Genomic DNA, 13,291 nt, shown 5'->3' on the forward strand with positions numbered 1-13,291 from the left:
CCTAGTGCTATATAGTCGTAATGGCTTGGCGCTTTCTCTTGGTACACTTTTCATTAGAACACTGTTGGTGTTCTAATGTTTGGAGAGGTCCATAATCCTAATTCCCGCCGGGATTCGACCCGCCAAATCGTTTCTCAACCAGGTACCCATTCACTGCTGGGCAAACTTCCCCCAGCACAGTCAAGTTCACTGCTGCTACAATTGAGGATTGGCGCCCAGTCAATCCTCCCCGGCCAGGATATGAGGTCAAAGTGCTTGAGAAGCGCTGGGCCAGTGCTTTACCACTACACCACGGAGTTTCCCAATATATGTAACCCTCAATGTATGTACTATGGATACCAGTGTATGTATACCCCAATTATGTAATATGCATATCACAGTGTATGTAGATATTCCAACGTCCATTAATTACGGGCTATTCATGCCCGTGCCACCTCTTGGATGGCTTAATCTTTATCAATCAAATGAAAGGAACGGAGGCTATACATTACTCTCTTTGATATTTGTTGGCGAGGATTTGTCAATTATTTTTCTGTAATTTTTATAAAAATAATTGAATATCACAATTTTTTACATTATGAATTATTAATTACTAATAGGTTTGAATTACTAATGTAATTAATTTTGTTTAAGGTTAGCAGAGTTAAGTTTTGGGTCAAATTAAGAAGATTAAACTATGTTGACCAGACCACACACTAGAAGGTGAAGGGACGACGACGTTTCGGTCCGTCCTGGACCATTCTCAATGGTCCAGGACGGACCGAAACGTCGTCGTCCCTTCACCTTCTAGTGTGTGGTCTGGTCAACATACTTCAGCCACGTTATTGTGACTCCTCGCCTGCACAAGATTAAACCAGCATTATATTACTTATATAGAGAAGTATGACTTTTATAGGATACTTTAATTGTTTTTGTTGTGGCCTCCATAAAAGGTTGAGAACTTTTGTTGTTGTTTAAACATTAATATCAGCAGAATGTCGTTCGCCTCGCCTAGCTCAGGCTGTTCTGTGGGATGGGGAAACACCTCGAAACTAGGCAAAAAAGAAGACCTAGTCGTCTAAGGCTTGGGAGGACCCAGAACATAGGTTCGAATCCTCATCACGGCTCATACGGATCTTGTCATTGAGACTTCACGTTAATGTGATTACTCTCTGTGTGCACCTCAAAATTAGGTTAGCCTGAAGATGGGGAGTTAGGTAGGGGGGGGGGGGTTAAGGAGGGGATGGGGGGGGGAGAGAGAGGGGGGTTATTGGGGGGTGGGGGGTGGGGGGGGGTAGGTGAAGGGTATTGAAGATCAATGTGGTCAGCCCTCTTATACACCTTCAAGTCTGTGATCGCTGGCGCAAGAGGCGCTCTTGGGGACCGTATTGCACAGTGATTAAATATGTACATTTCAGGCAGGAGAGGTCTTGGTTGGTACCTGTCAAGGTCCTGTAGCCCTAGAGCCACATATAGAGCTCGCGGGTCAGACCTTGGAATACTACTTTGACGACTAAGACTAAATAAAATCTTTGGGTCAGGGGGGTCACCGTGCAGGACTCTATCACGTGGAGTCTCGCAACTCTGTGTGTGTGTGATTACCTAAGTGTAGTTACAGGCTCGTGGTGTCCCGTCTTCCCAGTACTCTTTGTCGTATGTCTTTGGAATTACTGACGGTTTTGGCCTCCAGCTTCTCACTTAACTTGTTCCAACCGTCTACCACTCTGTTCGTGAAAGAAAACTGTCTAATATTTTTGTCGGCACCTTTGTTTCTCTAGAAAATTACGGGCCGAGCAGCTCAACAGTTTAATACATAACCCGCCACAGCTTCCTCTTCCTGTGGTTCTGAATCTTGTGTGTACTCATCTAGTTGTGCTTGCGGGGGTTGAGCTCTGGCTCTTTGGTCCCGCCTCTCAACTGTCAATCAACTGGTGTACAGATTCCTGAGCCTACTGGGCTCTATCATATCTACACTTGAAACTGTGTATGGAGTCAGCCTCCACCACATCACTGCCTAATGCAATTCCTAATGTGTGTGTGTGTGTGTGTGTGTGTGTGTGTGTGTGTGTGTGTGTGTGTGTGTGTGTGTGTGTGTGTGTGTGTGTGTGTGTGTGTGTGTGGGGACACAATGGTGACCAATGAGGACGCAGAACACGGTGTACCCCGTCTCCTGAACAAATCAACAAGGGCCGTGACGAGGATTCGAGCCTACGTCCGAGAGCATCCCAGACGCTGCCTTAATCGACTGAGCTATGCCATGGTCATGCTCTCGGACGTAGGTTCGAATCCTCGTCACGGCCCTTGTGGATTTGTTCATCTGATGCACCACGCTATTGTGATTTCTGTGTGTACCCCGTCTCTTATCCTGACGAGACGGGAGACAGTTGACACACCCAGCTTAATGCTGGTCTCTTGGGCTCCGGCTCTACGACCCGTCCTCCACCCATGACTGTTAGTCATATACAGACCCCAACATCTCATTAAGTAGCAGTAAAATAAGTACCTGGGTGTTAGTCAGCTGTCACGGGCTGCTTCCTGGGGGTGGAGGCCTGGTCGAGGACCGGGCCGCGGGGACACTAAAGCCCCGAAATCATCTCAAGATAACCTCAAGATAACCCCAACATCTCATTAAGGCGATATTTGACCTGTACTTCAGGCTGTCAACTGACAATTCATAGTTTATACGCTGTAATAACAAGTTGATTATTACACATCATATAATTATTATATAAAATAATAATATATTTTTTGGTTTATGCATAACTAGGCTTATATAAGGTCAGATAAGGTGTTTTGGCTACGGCGAATCAGGAATTTCACCCTGGTATCAGGTATCTGGTATCTGGTTGTTAAACGATTTGACGGTCGTATTCCAAGGAAAAATTAAGGTTAAGAACCTGGCCGAAACGCTATGCGTGCCAGTGGCTTTACAAAAATGTAAGAATTCTTGTATATATAATAGAAGTGTTTTTAGAGACAGTGAAGCAGGTTTCCAGCCATACAGAGGCTTCACCGCCCTTACCACGGCGGAAACCCCTAAATTATTCGTCCCAATACCGAGGATCCCTCAAGCTATGTTAACTTTCCTAGAAATATTTATTTTTGGTTTTTCTGTTTGATGTATATATATTGCGGAAGCCTTAAGGAAAGTTCTCGGAACCCTCGTTGGAAAATACTTGTTTAAAACATGACCAAGTGGGTTGTTAGTGTAATTGTAGTCCCATCACCATCCGGACACTGTTGTATCAGGCTCCTGTAGTCCCATCACCATCCGGACTCCTGTTGTATCAGGCTCCTGTAGTCCCATCACCATCCGGACTCTGTTGTATCAGGCTCCTGTAGTCCCATCACCATCCGGACTCCTGTTGTATCAGGCTCCTGTAGTCCCGTCACCATCCGGACTCTGTTGTATCAGGCTCCTGTAGTCCCATCACCATCCGGACTCTCTTGTATCAGGCTCCTGTAGTCCCATCACCATCCGGACTCTGTTGTATCAGGCTCCTGTAATCCCATCACCATCCGGACTCTGTTGTATCAGGCTCCTGTAGTCCCATCACCATCCGGACTCTGTTGTATCAGGCTCCTGTAGTCCCATCACCATCCGGACTCCTGTTGTATCAGGCTCCTGTAGTCCCATCACCATCCGGACTCCTGTTGTATCAGGCTAGTCCCGTCACCACCTGGACTCTTATTTACCCAGTCCATTTCTGCGATTAAAATGACTGACTAAGAGGGCCCTTTGCCCACTGTTCTCCGGTTGTGCGCGCATGCGTGTGTGCATGTGTGTTCCCGCATGCGTGTATGTGTGTTCCCGCATGTTGTGCAGGCGCATGCGTGCGTGTGTTATGGTCAAACTGACTGTGGAAATACGCCTTCACGCGCCTCACAACACATCCGGCCCCTTTGAGGGAAATCCCTCGCGCCAGGACACACGACCGCCTCACATCACATCGTATTTTTAGTCATTGACGCAATGTACAAAACAAAAGACTATCCATGATCAGACGTATGGATGGAGCCAGAGACCCCGGATGAACTGCGTCGATGGAAGGCTTAATTTGTCGTGTTTTAAGGGTTTATGAGGTGGTTTTAATAAGCCACAAAGGGCGGTTTAGTTGAGGCTAACTCCATATTTAGTCTCACCGGGAGCCTAAGGCAGCTACCGTATGGAGCGGCCGGTGTCTGAAAGGTAGGGGGCCAGGACTGATGCTTTCTCTGCTAACATAGGTGAACACACGCGTATTGTGAGGTGTGTGTGTGTGTGTGTGTGTGTGTGTGTGTGTGTGTGTGTGTGTGTGTGTGTGTGTGTGTGTGTGTGTGTGTGTGTGTGTGTGCGTGTGTGTGTGTGTGCTCTTGTCTGGGGAACCAACACCTACACAGTCCTAGAAACAGCCCGTATTGCTACATTCACAAGTGTTAAAGATGAGCTGCTGGGACCACATCTGCCTTCTCGTGCCTCCACACCTGTTATTGGTGCTCTCTCGTGCCTCCACACCTGTTATTGGTGCTCTCTTGTGCCTCCACACCTGTTACTGGTGCTTTCTCGTGCCTCCACACCTGTTATTGGTGCTCTCTCATGCATCCACACCTGTTATTGGTGCTCTCTCATGCCTCCACACCTGTTATTGGTGCTCTCTCGTGCCTCCACACCTGCTACTGGTGCACTATCGTGCCTCCACACCTGTTACTGGTTCCCTCTCATGCCTCCACACCTGCTACTGGTGCTCTCTCGTGCCTCCACACCTGTTATTGGTGCCCTCTCGTGCCTCCACAGCATATGTTTATGCTGCTCTCTCAGGCCTACACACCTGTTACTTCCCATGACAACTTTCACATATTCCACCACTCCCTACGTAGAGAATTGGTCTAAGATATGATGGATTTTTTAGGAGGCCTGGTCGAAGACCGGGCCGCGGGGACGCTAAGCCCCGAAACCATCTCAAACTAACCTCAAGATAACGGTACGATAAGGTTCATCGGTCTCCATCGTCGTCACTTTAGGCTGAGGGAAGAATTAGTGCGCTTCCGAGATCCTCAAGTGTTTTGTGAAGACGTTCTTCGGCCGTGTGATGGGGGGAGTAATGCAGGCGAGGAGTCACAATAACGTGGCTGAAGTATGTTGACCAAACCACACACTAGAAGTTGAAGGGACGACGACGTTTCGGTCCGTCCTGGACCATTCTCAAGTCGATTGAGCAACCCGTCCTCTTAAAAATAACGTCACTTTTGGCTCGTATGCGCACTATGGCCAAATCTGGACGTAATTTGAAATGAAATCGACTCACAAAAGTGATGTTCTGTTCCGTTTTCTATTTGAGTCGCCCGGCGTACGCGGAGACGTTAGAAGAGGACACTTTAAATCAACGTTTTTCATAACGTTTTGAAACTTTATGAGAATTTCCTGCCCACCTAACCTATCAGAGGACCCTTAACTTACTGTTGTTGAAAAAAAAATCCCAAATTTATTTTCAATATTTTTTCATTTTCAAATTACGTCCATATTCGGCCATACGGGCAAACGGCCAAAAGCGACGTTCTTTTTAAGAGGACAGGTTGGATTGAGAATGGTCCAGGACGAAGCGAAACGTCGTCGTCGTCCCTTCAACTTCCAGTGTGTGGTCTGGTCAACATGGGGAGTAATGTGTTAAGAAGCATTGTTCTCCCTGCGTGTGCTGCCCACACTGGGCAGCACAGTGAGAGACATTTCACAACAATGCTGCTTTTTTCCTTCCTGGGGCTACATTATGGCCTCGTAGTCCGTTAAATAAACATTCTCGCTAGATAAAATGGGTTCACCACTCCGGATACGCGCGGGGCGCGCTGCAGGGGTTATCTTGAGGTTATCTTGAGATGATTTCGGGGCTTTAGTGTCCCCGCGGCCCGGTCCTCGACCAGGCCTCCACCCCCAGGAAGCAGCCCGTGACAGCTGACTAACACCCAGGTACCTATTTACTGCTAGGTAACAGGGGCATTCAGGGTGAAAGAAACTTTGCCCATTTGTTTCTGCCTCGTGCGGGAATCGAACCCGCGCCACAGAATTACGAGTCCTGCGCGCTATCCACCAGGCTACGAGGCCCCTCTACGGGGTCACTCTTCAAAAATATAAACCCAGAAATGGTGTTATTTCCACGGTACACAACTGGGTGGTACACTTTATTGCACCAGTATTCCTCAAAGACTTTATTCATGGTTCAAAATGGTATATGCAATGTTTTCTTTTAAATCAAAAAGGTATGTATACAATTTTTCATGAAATTCGGGGTCGGTCAATCATGTATGTGTGTGTGTGTACGGTGAGCCAGAGAGTTCATGGGGTACTTGGGTAAAACTTTTCATATCTTGCTCTCAAATGGTCCTTGGGATATGTTGATTGAGGTTGAATTAAGTCGATATCAATTTGATTTTATGTAAAGTGTAATCAAGAAATTAAGACACACTTCAACGCCTTCAACACACACACCCAGGCCTCCAACACACACACACCACCACCTCCAACACACACACCCACCCCTCCAACACACACACACCACCACCTCCAACACACACACCACCTCCAACACTCCAGAAGCAGCCACATATAAACCCACAGAGAACAAACATGGTTGAGTCACTTGTACAAAAAATGGGTCTTGAAGCGTGTGAACATGAAGTTATTTGGGCTGTAGATCTGGAAACCTTCCCTGCAGGTGAGGGGAATATTCCCTCCCCCCTTCCTTCCTCCCCCATAAACATTCTGGAGCTGCCACCCTCCCCAACACCCCTCCCACTTTCTCTGGTCCTTCCATAGGGGCGTTCCGATCATGAAATTAAACATTGTATTCCCATTATTTATAACTCGTGTGTTCAGCTTCCATTTATGTCTCCTCGTCGTCAGTCCATCTCTTGTACATCTCGTTGACACTGCGCACGCACACGCGCGCGTACACATTAGGCAAGAAAAGAGAAGGGTGGGCAGACTGCATTTTCTTAGACTGTCTGAAAGCCTTTGACACAGTACCCCATAAAAGGCTGTTACAAAAGTTGGAGAAACAGGCAGGAGTAAAAGGTAAGGTGCTCCAGTGGATAAGGGAGTATCTAAGCAACAGGAAACAGTGAGTAACTGTGAGGTAGCGGGGGGGGGGAGACATCAGAGTGGCGAGCTGTCACCAGCGGAGTCCCACAGGGCTCTGTACTTGAACCCATCCTGTTTCTAATATATGTAAACGAAGTTTCAGAGAGTCTAGATTCATTCCTCTCAATGTTTGATGATGATGCAAAAATTATGAGAAGAATCAAGACAGATGTCGACAGAGACTACAGGACGACCTGGACAAACTGGAGGAATGGTCTAGAAAATGGCTGCTAAATTTCAACTCAAGTCAGTGTAAAGTAATGAAATTAGAGGAAGGGAGCAGGAGGCTGAACACAAGGTACCATCTGGAAGGTAAAATCCTGCAAGAGTCAAGTAGAGATAAAGATCTGGGGGTTGATATCACACCGAACCTGTCCTCAGAGGCCCACATCAAAAGGATATCATCAGCGGCATATGCTAGATTGGCCAACATAAGAACTGCCTTTAGAAACTTATATAAGGAATTATTTAGAACATTGTATACCACATTTCAGACCAATCCTGGAGTATGCAGCTCCAGCCTGGAAATTAATACTTGGTTAAACACAAGGCAAAGTTTGAAAAGATTCAGAAGTGTGCCACCAGACTAGTCCCAGAGCTGAGAGGTATAAGTTACGAGGAAAGGGTACGGGAAATAAACCTCATGTCCCTGGAAGACAGAAGAGTTAGGGGAAGACATGATCACCACCTACAAAATCCTCAGAGGAATTGACAGGGTGGACAAATAAACTAGCATGGGCGAAACACAGGTGGAAAATTAGTACTCAAATGATCTACAGACATTAACAAGAATTTGTTCAGTGTCAGAGAAGTTAACAAATGGATTGCATTAGGCAGTGATGTGGTGGAGGCTGACTCCATACACAGCTTCAAATGTTGATATGATAGAGCCCAATAGGCTCATAACCTGTACACCAGTTGATTGACAGTTGAGAGGCGGGACCAAAGAACCCAAGGCCAACCCCCGTAAGCACAAGTGAGTACACACACACACACACACACACACACACACACACACACACACACACACACACACACACACACACACACACACACACACACTTGGTGTGCATGAGCAGTGTTGCTCTGTTGTTGAGTGACAATGGTTCTTTTCCCGCATATTGGTATGCGGTGTCCCCGCCTCCAGCTGTGTGGCAGCGGCCCTCACCTCAGTGATGTATTGTTGATCACTGCACGTGAATTGAGCAGGGTTTCAGCAGCTCTACGGGCCCGTCACCCCTTCTCCATCCTACACTCTACTGGCTGGACACCTCTAGCCCCCTTTCCAAGATAAATCATGTTGGGTAGGGAAATGCTTAAAGAAATATCAGCCCTTGAATAGATCCCCCATGTGATTTTCATGGTCAATTCTGAAAATATAGGGACGTCTTTTGTCGGAGTCGTTCTTGGCTAAGGACGACTGTTGTGGGACGAGTCTCGCTCCCTGTGAGGGACGGGTCTCGGCTTCTCTGAAGGATGTGCCGAAGAAGGATTTCCTGTGACATTTGCTACTGTGTGACTGTTAGTCCCAGCCCTGAGCGTGTAAAGCTTCCCTAGGATGCTCCCCCACTCCTCCGGGGTGCTCCACACACTCCCCAGCTCCTCCAGCATGCTCCCCCACTCCCCAGCTCCCCCCGGAATGCTTTAAAGGAATGCTAAAAGATGTCTTCCGACAGCTGCAGGAGGCGGGATTATACAGAGAGAGAGAGAGAGAGAGAGAGAGAGAGAGAGAGAGAGAGAGAGAGAGAGACAGAGACAGAGAGAGACAGAGACAGAGACAGAGACAGAGAGAGAGAGAGAGAGACAGAGACAGAGACAGAGACAGAGAGAGAGAGAGAGAGAGAGAGAGAGAGAGAGAGAGAGAGAGAGATACAGAGAGAGAGAGAGAGAGAGACAGAGAGAGAGAGAGAGAGACAGAGACAGAGACAGAGACAGAGAGAGAGAGAGAGAGAGAGAGAGAGAGAGAGAGAGAGAGAGAGAGAGAGAGAGAGAGAGAGAGAGACAGAGACAGAGACAGAGACAGAGACAGAGAGAGAGAGAGAGAGAGAGAGAGACAGAGACAGAGACAGAGACAGAGACAGAGACAGAGAGAGACAGAGACAGAGACAGAGACAGAGACAGAGACAGAGAGAGAGAGAGAGAGAGAGAGAGAGAGAGAGAGAGACAGAGCCCAAGCTAGTCGTTGTTAAGCTGCAGTTCATTGTTCCCGCCTCTAAACCTTTAGTCAACTGATGTCCGAATTCCTGAGTTGTTGGCTTCAGTTATTTGACTACCACTTTTGTGTTTGTGTTGGCTATAGTGTCTTGTCTCCACCATTGTACTCCAAAGCTAGTTCCATTTATGTATCGCTCTGCCATTGTAAGATCTTCCTAGTATTCCTTTGGCTCAGATAGCTTCTTCTGATGCATTTTGTGAGTATTTTGTATGTTGTGATCATGTCTATTTCCACCCGTCTTTTGAGATATCCCTCACTACCAGGTACATGGAGTCTTGGATGAGGCTGTGAGGTATATTCCTCCCTCCCCGGGGATATCTTGTGCTCAGCGTCCTCCCTCTACTATCTTCATTACTTTGCATGTGCTGGAGTTGAACTCTAGCAGCCACTTGTCAAACATGTGTTGCCGGTTATCTAGGTCCTGCAGTAGCCCGTTGTGGCTCTCCATCACCTGCAACCTCGTAATTATTCCCCGTCCTTATCAAACACTAAGACAAAATACATCTTTTGGAAGATATGTGTGTGTGAGTGAACCTGTAATTACCTACACGGACCTCTCCAAGATGTCCGACCCTTGTTTGGCGTCGAACTACTGCCCAATTAAAGCAGTGGATTAATTTCATGTTGTCACATATGAGACACACATCATTACCCGATATGGGGGAGACCAAACCATCGTTGCCTTGGAATTTTTGTTCCATTTGCTTTAGTCTTCCCTTGGAATGTTTGTTCCATTTACCTTAGTCTTCCCTTGGAATGTTTGTTCCATTTGCTTTAGTCTTCCCTTGGAATGTTTGTTCCATTTACCTTAGTCTTCCCTTGGAATGTTTGTTCCATTTGCTTTAGTCTTCCCTTGGAATGTTTGTTCCATTTGCTTTAGTCTTCCCTTGGAATGTTTGTTCCATTTACCTTAGTCTTCCCTCTTAATACTCCATCTGTGGGCAAATGTCAGAGTGAAGAAGGTTTTGGTGATGTGTCTCTGGGGCCGCTGGGCCGGAGTGTCCGTCCGGGGAGTCTTCTGCCACTCTTTCTCTGTCGGGTAAATCCCTCTAGTCCCCTTAACACGGTGTCCCACGGTTATTTTCTGCCTCGTTATTTGGCTTTCTTCTGGCGTGTACTCGTCTGGATGTACTCGCCTGGATGTACTCGCCTGGATGTACTCGTCTGGATGTACTCGTCTGGATGTACTCGTCTGGATGTACTCGTCTGGATGTACTCGCCTGGATGTACTCGTCTGGATGTACTCGTCTGGATGTACTCGTCTGGATGTACTCGTCTGGATGTACTCGCCTGGATGTACTCGCCTGGATGTACTCGTCTGGATGTACTCGCCTGGATGTACTCGCCTGGATGTACTCGCCTGGATGTACTCGTCTGGATGTACTCGCCTGGATGTACTCGCCTGGATGCACTCGTCTGGATGTACTCGCCTGGATGTACTCGCCTGGATGTACTCGCCTGGATGTACTCGTCTGGATGTACTCGCCTGGATGTACTCGTCTGAATGTACTCGTCTGGATGTACTCGAAGCTCCGAACTCGCCTGTAGCCCGGACTCGCCAACATTCTTAGTAGAATGACTTACCATATTTACATAAAGAATTGCGTGAGGAGTTTGGAACAGTTCTTGGGCAGAACTGCTCCACTTGTTGCCACCGTGAACTCCGAGTCTTGTGGTATCTGTGTGACGGGCCTCCGGTACCATTGATGTTGCTCGGTCTACTGTTCCCAGCTTTCCACAGTGCTGTTGTGTGGGGGTGGTGGTGTAGTGGGGGACTGGGAAGTGCTGTGGGGGTGTGGGAGGGTGTAGGGAGGGTGTAGGGAGGACAGGTAAGCGAGGGGTGTAGAAGTGGTGTAGAACAAGACAGGGAACACATCATTCAGTGAAGGACAGCGGACATTCTGTTGAGCCGGAGAGAGCGTCTCAAGTGTTCCTGCTATTGATTTGATAATGAAGGTGTGATTATAGGGTGGTGGTGGTGTGTGGTAGTGGTGTGTGGTAGTGGTGTGTGGTAGTGGTGGTGGTGGTGTGTGGTAGTGGTGTGTGGTAGTGGTGGTGGTGTGTGGTAGTGGTGTGTGGTAGTGTGTGGTAGTGGTGGTGGTGGTGTGTGGTAGTGGTGTGTGGTAGTGGTGTGTGGTAGTGGTGGTGGTGGTGTGTGGTAGTGGTGTGTGGTAGTGGTGTGTGGTGTGTGGTAGTGGTGTGTGGTAGTGTGTGGTAGTGGTGGTGGTGGTGTGTGGTAGTGGTGTGTGGTAGCGTGTGGTAGTGGTGGTGGTGTGTGGTAGTGTGTGGTAGTGGTGGTGGTGGTGTGTGGTAGTGGTGGTGGTGTGTGGTAGTGGTGTGTGGTAGTGTGTGGTAGTGGTGGTGGTGGTGTGTGGTAGTGGTGGTGGTGTGTGGTAGTGGTGTGTGGTAGTGTGTGGTAGTGGTGGTGGTGGTGTGTGGTAGTGGTGGTGGTGGTGTGTGGTGGTGGTGTGTGGTAGTGTGTGGTAGTGGTGGTGGTGGTGTGTGGTAGTGGTGTGTGGTAGTGGTGTGTGGTAGTGGTGGTGGTGTGTGGTAGTGTGTGGTAGTGGTGGTGGTGGTGTGTGTATTCGTTTGCCTTGTTCGGGTTGAATGTAGACACAGTAGTCGCTTCTGTATATATTTATTGAGTGAGGCAAACAGGTGTATAACTGGCCAGCCGAGGTCCACCTACTCTGGGTCTGTGAGGATAACTAAGGCTGCTGGGAGCATGCTTGATGCTCCTCTGTCTGGCATGACGTCAGAGGCCTACTTGCCTGTGATTGGTTACATTTCAACTGACAGAATTTGAGTATAACACCGCTCGGACACGCTACCAAGTCGACGTCCCTTGTCGACAAGCTCTGGCTAGCTATATAGTTACAATGATACTGAAAGGACCTCGGTGGCATACAATAATGGCTTACATGTGAAATTTGCATAATAAAACATTGAAAGAAGATCAGGTGTGCGTAATACAAACAACTCGGCATATATGCACCAAAAAAAAAAAAATTCATCATAATAGGTGAAAATCATGGTAACAATGCTTTGATTAAATCAGAGTATTAAGAACATGTGTATGTCTACTGATCAGATATGAACAATACAACCCAAGGTATTGCCTAAACAAAATTATTAACATGTGTCAATGGCATGTGCTTGAAAACCATACAAAATTAAACAATTATTACATTAATAGAACAAAGTTCTGACCTAACAACCACAATTGAATTTCAAGATAGATAATTTTTTTTTTTTCTCTTTTTTTTTTCGAAATATACAATATATTTACAAGACCAATGTACAATATATATAATGTGCAATATATTTACAAGCATATACAAGACCTGGATCAAGAAGACTAACATCTGCGTGATAGCAGTCAGGATTCACTGGCCACAATGTGGTTGCTAGAACAATAATAACTCTTATGACAAGCACTGTAAAAATACAAATGGTAGTAGACTTGACAATGGCATCTAATTCATAACAAAATAAAGTTGAGAAAAACTATACATTATATATAATGGTAATAATAAGACACATGTGGTAGAAATACTGCAATTGAGTTTTTTTTTTTTTTTTTTTTTCAAAACAAACAGAATAACTACAGAGTGCAATCAATTATAAATTCTGCGGATATCTACACCTAGCTCATCCAGAGCACTATACAACTCTGGCTCTGACTGAAGGTCCGGAACAGGTGAAACTTCATGCGACAAACTATCATCTTGAGAGATATCCTCGTTAACATCTAGCCAATGGACATGTGGTGAGTGCACGGTTGAAACGAGAGGTCTAGATCTAAGATTATAATTGCTAGTATGGGGTTGCTGAACATCCAGTGGTCTGTCAACCACAGGAGGTGGTGTCCGAGTAGGAGTATCTGTCTGGGTAAGTTCATTGTCATCTTCCTCATCAGTCTCGTCAACAGTCATTTTAGCTAACTTCATGTGGTCTAAATGTTCATTTATATACTCTCCTGTTAA

At 46.8% G+C, this 13,291-nt stretch overlaps 1 protein-coding gene across 11 annotated transcripts in view; it reads left to right on the forward strand.

Moving 5' to 3' along the window:
- Positions 1–13,291, forward strand: part of LOC123764490 (probable G-protein coupled receptor CG31760) — a 170,056-nt gene that overhangs the window by 2,565 nt on the left and 154,200 nt on the right. The window lies entirely within an intron of this gene.

The sequence above is a fragment of the Procambarus clarkii genome, chromosome 79 (assembly GCF_040958095.1).
Source record: "Procambarus clarkii isolate CNS0578487 chromosome 79, FALCON_Pclarkii_2.0, whole genome shotgun sequence".
In the NCBI taxonomy this organism is placed as follows: domain Eukaryota; kingdom Metazoa; phylum Arthropoda; class Malacostraca; order Decapoda; family Cambaridae; genus Procambarus; species Procambarus clarkii.